The 8566-nt window shown below is 44.2% G+C and overlaps 1 long non-coding RNA gene across 1 annotated transcript; it reads left to right on the forward strand.

Annotated features, from left to right (window-relative positions):
* Window positions 1-3341: 3341 nt before the first annotated feature.
* LOC309361736 lies at window positions 3342-3715 on the forward strand. Its single transcript, XR_014164616.1, has 2 exons — window positions 3342-3456; window positions 3499-3715. It is a non-coding gene; the product is annotated as an uncharacterized lncRNA (long non-coding RNA).
* The last annotated feature ends 4851 nt before the right edge of the window (window positions 3716-8566 follow it).

Here is an 8566-nt window from a genome sequence, read left to right on the forward strand (position 1 = left end):
GCCTACCCAGATGTTCACCCTCGGCTGACCTATGCTGGTGTTCTGGGTCAGCGCTGCCTGCAAGGGTGCAGGGAGTTAGTTGAACCAGAGTCAATGCAACCACTCACCTTCTGTGATCAATAACGTTGTGGCCTAAATTCTGCCAAAAACCAAAACTAAAATTTGAGTCAAGTGTGTCTTAATTTTTTTAGGGCGGCGGTCTCTGGGTCTGAACACGCAAAGCAATGTCCCCTAACACATAGCAATCTTGTATGTTGTTTTTCACTGTAATATGCATTTCAATTAACACTTTAATGTAGTCTATGCATTTTTGTGCACATTTCTTGAATGGAGCACTACAGATTACAACAGTTGTCTGATGTTCAATTCATGTATTGTTTGGGGAAATGAGAATTAGGTAGGCTTATCTTTAAATGCAAACATAACCATTAGCATAAGAAGAGCCTGCTGGATCAGGCCAATGACCCATCTAATCCAGCATCCTCTTCTCAGAGTGGCCATACAGATGCCTTTGAGAAGCCCAAAAGCAGAACATGAAAATTGTTGATTGGTAAAATCAAAAACATGTTAGGAGATAATTTGCAAGCCCCCCTCCCTGATATCTTGACTGCCTAGGGGTCTGCAAACGTTTCTCAAAGGCGAGTTGCTTCACCCACTTGATCACTTTGCTTCTTCTTTTCTTCAACCTTTCCAACTCTACAATATCTTTTTTGAGGTAAGGGCACCAGAACTGCACACAGTATTCCAATACATGGTCTCTGATGCCCATTATGAGAATGACCATCCCCCCCCCACTGTTTAGCCCCTTCCAACTATTGCCTTTTCAAGCAGGGTCACAAGAGAGTAGACCAACTGACCCCAGTTAACACTTAGTGGACTCCAGCTCCCATTAGCCTCAGACATTATCAGTGGTTAGGGAAATCTGTATGTGTAGCTCTGATTAGATAAAACAAAAAAAATTCCTTCCAGTAGCACCTTAAAGACCAACTAAGTTAGTTCTTGGTATGAGCTTTCGTGTACATGCACACTTCTTCAGATGCACACGAAAGCTCATACCAAGAACTAACTTAGTTGGTCTTTAAGGTGCTACTGGAAGGAATTTTTTTTGTTTTGACTATGGCAGACCAACACGGCTACCTATCTGTATCTGATTAGATAGTTATAGCACCAACCAGCTGTTGGAGTGGAACAGAAAGAGCTGGGAGAGGGCTGAATCTGGCTTTCTGAACAGCTGGTTGCAGTATTGCCACATTTCTTTCTTTCCCACTTTTCAATTATTTTTATTGAGAGATATATAATAATATATCAAAACAAGTAACAAATAGCATATTAAATACAAGAAAACACAAACATTTTTTTTTTTTTTTGCAAAAGCAATTCAGAGATATTTTTGCAGGGAATGTTCATCTTTGGTGAAGGCATTACCCTTATGTTTTTACAATGTTCCCAATACAATGTTCAGTTCAGCATTTGTTTTTATTACAGTTTTATTACGCCAGTACATAAAAAATGGCCATGATTGTTAATTTGTCTCCCTTCTCTTACTCTCAGTGTCTTAGTTAATTTCCTCATTTGGACACTGTCCCAGACCCTCATAATTCAACCTCTTATAACGAAAGCATTACTCCCCCCCCCATGTGAAACTAATTGCCAAACTGGCTGCCTTCAAGGAAGTGCCTTATCCTCTTTTGCATATAATAACAACAACAACAACAACAACAACAACAACAACAACAACTAATGCATTTACCGGTAGCACATATCCTATTGTATCCTCCATTTCTTTTAATATCGCTATACAGAAAGGTTTTGTCTTGGGACATGACCATGTAGTATATCAGCTTTTGAAGTTTTGCATTTCCAGTATAATTTATGTGATTTTTAGGATATTAAATTAAATCTAGCTGGGACTGTGTACCATCTGAAAAAGAGTTTGTAGCATTTTCTTTGTGATTTATGGTTTGATGGGGAAGATTCTCCTATTATGCAAAGCGCCTCACTCAGTTGGTAGAGCATGAGACTCTTAATCTCGGGGTCATGGGTTTGAGCCACACACTGGGCAAAGGATCCCTTCATTTCAGGGTTGGACTAGATGACCCCTGAGGTACCTTCCAACTCGACAATTCTATGATTAGCAGGTCCAATTTTTCTTGTCCCTTTACCATCTGTTTTCTGAACATATTTATGGACTTGGAGCTCTGATAGCAGAGCTGGGGGAACACAGTGTTAAGTTGTGGGTAGACATAGCAGATGACACAGCGATTCTTCCAAAGCAGCTCTTTATTTGTAAGCTGGAACAGAACTGAACAGCAAACAGCTCAGCCGGCCTGCTTTTATAGGCAGCCGGCTGCCAACATTGTAGCAACAACAACCCAGAGTTTCCCGCCTAAAATAACTGACGTGGACCTGAGTGAAAACTACACACACAATACTCCTGGTGGCCAGGGAGAGAACTTCAATACATAACAGCCCTCCCCACTGAGATAAGGCGTTAGTTACAATCGTAATGGTTTCCTTATATACAGCACTACACGTAATGGTTCAATTAGGCACAAAGCATTTCACATACTTCCATTAGACCAACAGTGTTACATGTCCAACAACATACTCCTTTAAATACGATCTACTGGCCTTGTGGATTTCCTGGGCGGAGAGTTCAACAGCTTCTGAGGCCACGGCCTCCTCAGTGGCTTTCTGCAGCGTGAGGTCTGGCTTGGCGAGGAGATGCTGTTGCAGATGGATGTCCCGGACCCTGCAGACAATTTGATCCATCAGGGCATCATCTAAGTCTTGGAACTTGCAGTGCATTGCAGCCTATCGGAGGGCGGTGGTGTAGTTGTTGATTGACTCCCCCTCTGCCTGGTTCTGGTGGTAGAACGCATGGCGGGCAGCAATCTTGGACGGCTTTGGGGCGTAGTGGTTGCGGAGCTTCTCTTGAATCATGTCCCAAGGTGCTGCCTGGACTGCTAGAGGCAAGCAGCTTTTTTTCCAAATTGATGCAGAAATTTGGGCCAACTCTATTTAAGATTGGGAAAATGAGAAACCAAAACTGAGAGATTCTTCTGTCCTTACTCGAGATGAGCAAATATGGCACAACTTTCCTTAGACCATGAACAATATCCACTCTGAAAGGGCATGCGAAAGATGGGAACAGAATCTAAGACAAATACGGTCTGGGTCTGAAAGGAGATGGTTGGCAAAGGGGAGAAGATAAAAGCAGCACCCAATGTTTTGATAAGGGGGCATCTTTCTTTCACATCATCTTCCGTGTGTGACCCACAGAGCCCTATTGGAACACCCCTTGCTTCTCTGGTTGGCCACCAGCCATAGGCAAGTGTGGCGTTTGCTCCTAGGATGGGTCAAGGAAAGGGTTAAAATGGGTGTGATGTGATTGGCCAGTGAGAATGCAAGGGGGGAGTAAAAGATAGAGTGGGAGGTTTTGAAAAGTCAGTTGAGGTCTGGGGGTTGACAGTTGAGGTTTGGGAGTTGAGAGTTGAGGTTTGTCAGTTGGGAGTTGAGGCTTGGGTGTTGGAGAAGGAAGAGGGTGGAATACGCAGTGGATTGGTTGAGTGGTATTTTGAGAGAGTGAGAGGAATTGTTAGGGAGTTAGATAGATAGTTGGGAATAATTCAGTTTGAAGTTGTAGGAACTAAGATTTAAGAAACTGACAAGACCGAAACCATACGCTTATTCCTGCACTTAAAAATAAACTTGATTATTTGTTTATGTTAACAACTGTCTGGACTCCGTGTGTCCCCATGAGAAGCGGGGTGGTGGCAGCGAAGAAAGCAACCGCAGTGGTGGCACAGGGTCAATAGACCACGAAACGTCCGGGGGCCCTGTGTGATCGCCACAGCAAGCAACAAATTGGGTAACTATAAGAGGTGATTAGGAATAAATAGAAGTGTCTGTGCAGCTTTGAATTAAGTGCTTATTTCAGAAATAGGAAACTTCTCTTTGCCCAAAGTCTGTATTTCACCACAGGCAACCTTCTAGGTCAGCATTATAGTGGTAAGGAGAGACAGAAGCCAAAAGTGGGTAGGGCCAGAGGCAAAAAAAAGTGGCCAGAGGAAAGGATTTAACTCTTACCTTTGTAGAGTAGGCAGGCCTGGCCTTACTATTTGGCAGAGTGAAGCAATTGCTTCAGGCAGCAGATAGCGAGGGTCAGCAACAAGAGCCATTGATCGTGAGCCCCCTCATCATTCCCTTCTGTTGGAGATCGGAGCTCCATGTCCTACACAGCCTGCCATGCTCCTCTACATTCCTCTGCTGCCCCTGGGTACTGAGGGGCGAGGAGCGGAATGTTGTCCATTGCCAGTGGTGAGATATGAGTCAATGGCTGGTCTAGCCAACTTCTGTACATGGAGCAGAGGTGAGGAGACCATGTTGTCTTTTCCTCGTTGACCAAAATGTCTTTGTTCACCTCTGACAATAGGCTACATTCCAGCCACTACACACAAGCCAAAGGCTTCTACAAAGCATCACCAGGCAAGGATGGATGGACTGTCACAGCTTAAGGGCACATTACAGTCAGGCAGAAACATTTGAAGAGGTTGAGCAGGACTAGTGAGGGACCTGGGGAAAGGAGGAAGATGCTCAAAGGACCACAATTGGCCCCTGGGCCCATAGTGGACATTAGAAAGAAATAGCCACATTTTCCCAAGGCCAAAAATCAGTACAGATTTGCTTCTATTGAAATCTACCTCTCATGTACCTTCCACTGTCTCTCATGCGAGAAACAAACACAACTTGACTCAATTGCTCTAGCCCAGTGGTTCCCAAAGTGGATGGCACTACCCCTTGGGATTGGTGGGATTGCATAGGGGTGCATTAAGAGCCAAGGGGGCAGCAAGGAGGTCCTGGAGATGTACCTGACTGTCAGACTTTGAAAAGCTTGTCTCACTGGATCAAGTTAATCAATTCTGTTGAATTAATTAAACTAAATAGTTTTAATTGGATTTTGAAAAGATGTGCAATTAATTGTTACTGTTTGAATTTTATTGTGCTATTATCTTCCTTAGTGGATCGTCCAAAACCGCTATTCTGAATAATGATTTGATAGGGTGGGGGCACTAGGGGTGAATTTATTGAACCAAGAGAGCAGTGGCACAAAATTTTTTGGGAACTGCTCTAGCCCATTTCAGCTGCTCATGTTAATTAAAGCAGCCCTCATTAATCTTCTTTCCTAGCTGCCGGGCAGGTGGCTAAATTACAGGTGTCTTCACTGGCTTCCTGCAGAGGCAGCTCCTCTAATAGAATTCACCGCTAAGTATTCTCAGGCAGCCAATCATCTCTGCCCTACATGGTTCCCTCAATGAAAATCACAGAGCTGAACTGACAACATTGCGAACTTAATAGATTAGCGTAGTATGGCACCGTTTTGAAGTCAATGTCTGATATGCATCCATTGGCATCCCTGTGGCTTGTTTTGCAGTTGTAAAAGCCAAAGTGCTTAAGTGCATGAACCACATTCCCTCTTAGGCAACTTTCCAGGGGCCGCACACAAGTGGTGAGCAGGGCCAGTGGCAAAAGTTGGATGGAGCAACTGCCTCCAAACCCTGATGAAATATATTGTTCGGGTTATTTAAATGCAAACATTTGTATTCTTAAGGACTGCAATGGAACCACCCTGAGACCTGTGGGTATAGGGTAGTATACACATTTAACAAATGATGTTCATGTTGTTGATGATGATTACAATGCTAAGGAAGGCACATCTAGCAATGTTGCCCAAACTGACAGTGCCTAGCTTGGAAATATAAACCTTGGGGGCTTGTAAAACTGACTTCAAATATGAGACAACCTTTAAGACCACATTGTTCTTCTCCCATTCAAATTTTAGTCTGAACTGGGGCACAGATCAGCTGCTTTCCTACTCACATCCACCCTCCCTCCTAGCTTGCAGCCCCTTTCACATTCATGAACAGCCCTCCAGGCCCCTTCTTCTTTCCTTCTTTGCTTTCACCTCCTTTCCTAGCTGTTGCTCCAACACCATACCCTCCAACCTTTTTCTGATGAAAATACAGTGGTACCTGTAGTTACAAACTTAATTCGTTCCAAAGGTCCGTTCTTAACCTGAAACTGTTCTTAACTAGAGGCGTGCTTTCGCTAATGGGGTCTCTTGCTGCCACTGCGCTACCGGCACACGATTTCCGTTCTCATCCTGGGGCAAAGTTCTCAACTCGAGGTAACTCTTCCACGTTAGTGGAGTTTGTAATCTGAAGCATTTGCAACCTGAGGTGTCTGTAACTTGCGGTACCTCTGTAGGGATGTCTCATTCCATAATGATAATTTTACTATTTATACTAAGGTTACCAGATTTTTTTCAATGAATCCGGCGACACTTTTCAACTTCAATGGGTATTGTATGGGGACTGATTTGTAAATCTGGGGATTGTCCCCAGGAAACGGGGACGTCTGGTAACCTTAATTTATACCCCACACATCTTACTGGGGTGCCCCAGCCACTCTGGGCAGCTTCCAAAATACATAATAACACAAGAAAACATTAAACACTAAAAAAAACAACCCTTCCCTATACAGGATTGTCTTCAGACAGCTCAGGGGTTGGATAATTCCATACCCTTCAGCATTTCTCCAATGAAAATAGGGCTGCCCTAAGGAAAAGTGGGACATTTCGGGATCAAATCAGAAACCAGGACAACTTCTCAAAATCAGAGACATCCTTGGAAAATAGGGACACTTGGAGGGTCTGCAACATAAGCAAGAGGAAAGGAAGACAGGAGACCTTTCTACCTGAGTAGAAAGATTGGCCAAGGCTGTGCCAGCCACAAACAGGAGATAGTTAGTAAGACAGAAAACCCGCTTCTGTACCACTTGGGACAGGGATGCCCAAACTTCTTTCAAAGAGGGCCAGATTTGATGAAGTGAACATGTGTGAGGGCCGACCAAAGTTGTTGAGCTTTTTTAAAGGATTTTACCCCAGGACATATACTGCCGTGGGGACCGGATTAAATTGACATTGACTAGCAGGCCGGATTAGGCCCTGAAGTGGACTTTGGACATGCCTGATTTAGGAGCAAATGTCGATCCACAAAGCAACAACAACCCCCAATTACCCTTTGCTTCAATTCAGGTAAAAACAAGCAGGATGAGCCCTAAGGCTCAACAGAAGCAACAGCAATGGGTAATATACTGGAGCTTCAGGCTGCAGTATTGTCAACTGGCATCTTACAGAAATTAAAGCAACAAGGATTTCTTAGAAAACAGCCAGCAGGCACAATTAAGACTAGCGCTTAGTGAGATTTTACCCATTTTGCATGCAGTGTCTTTGGCTGTAATTATTTCACTTTCCTAGCACTCTTATGAAAAGCATTTAAAATTAAATGCCCACTTTTCTGATTAAAATCCCTGCTGCACCTCTGCCAGACCACAAGTGCTATTTATGGCCAGAAGCCATAATTTTTCCAAATTCTAGTCCCAAGTCCCTAATGTTATCTCATGCAGAGAGGAAAAACAAAAAACACAGCTTGGCTTGCTCAGAAGCAGGGTTTGGGGATTTCAAATTTCCCATCTTCACCAGAATCCCTTTCCTGGTTGATTGTCTGCAAATACCTCTTGCATAGTACTTGTGGGGCCTCACTCAGGGCAGAACTGGACTGAGAGAAGAGAAGGAATAGGATTCACTGGCAAGGGGGCAACACTCAGTAGAAGAGCATGTTTTGCATGCCAAAGATCCCAATTCAGTCCCTGAGATTTATTAGCCTCCCCATCACATTTTGTTGCTTTCCAGTTATTTCTGCACATCACTTGGAGCAGTGGTCTTAAGTCAGGGCACACTTGCCTTTGTGCCACCTATTCTGGGCAGAGCTCTGTGATTTCTGGGCACAGGTCCAAGCAGTTGTGTTTTGTAGTGCTGATAACACCAAGATCACAGATTGGATCCCCATGTGGGGCAGTTGTATGCTCCTGCATTGCAGGGGTTGGACTAGATGACTCTCAGGGCCCCTTCCACCTCTACAGTTCTAGGGTTCTGCCTTTTCCCTGGGAAAACCCTCAGTTTACCACTCAGTCAGAACAGATATCAATCCACAGAAAACCCAATTGACGTTTGTTCTGATTCAGCAGTAAAGAGTGGGTTTCCCCCCAGGAAAAAGCGGTGGCGGTGGGTGGGGGAGAAACTCAGCTGCTTGGACACACATGCCTACACATCACAGACTTCCACCTAGGAAAAGCAACACAACGGTTCTTAACTTCGATTGGGTATTGATCTTGTTTTGATCTAAGCTTGATAGTTGACTATTATGTCTAATAGCCAGTGAGTAAGTGCATCCCCTCCCCACTTTGACACCTACTGCCCTGTCATGGGATTTTACTGGTAAGAAATGGCAATCTGTGACTGCATCCACACCATGCATTTAAAGCTCTGTGATACCACTTCAAACAGCCATGGCTTCCCCCAAAGAATCCTGGGAACTGTCATTTGTTAAGCATGCTGAGAGTTGGTAGAGGTCCCTTCTGTTTCACCTGCAGAGCTACAATTCCCTCTGCACAAGTCCCTCTGTAACTCTGAGAACTGTAGCTTTGTGAACTACAGCTCCCAGAA

The sequence above is a fragment of the Podarcis melisellensis genome (genome assembly GCF_964234715.1).
Source record: "Podarcis melisellensis genome assembly, chromosome: Z".
Classification (NCBI taxonomy): Eukaryota; Metazoa; Chordata; class Lepidosauria; order Squamata; family Lacertidae; genus Podarcis; species Podarcis melisellensis.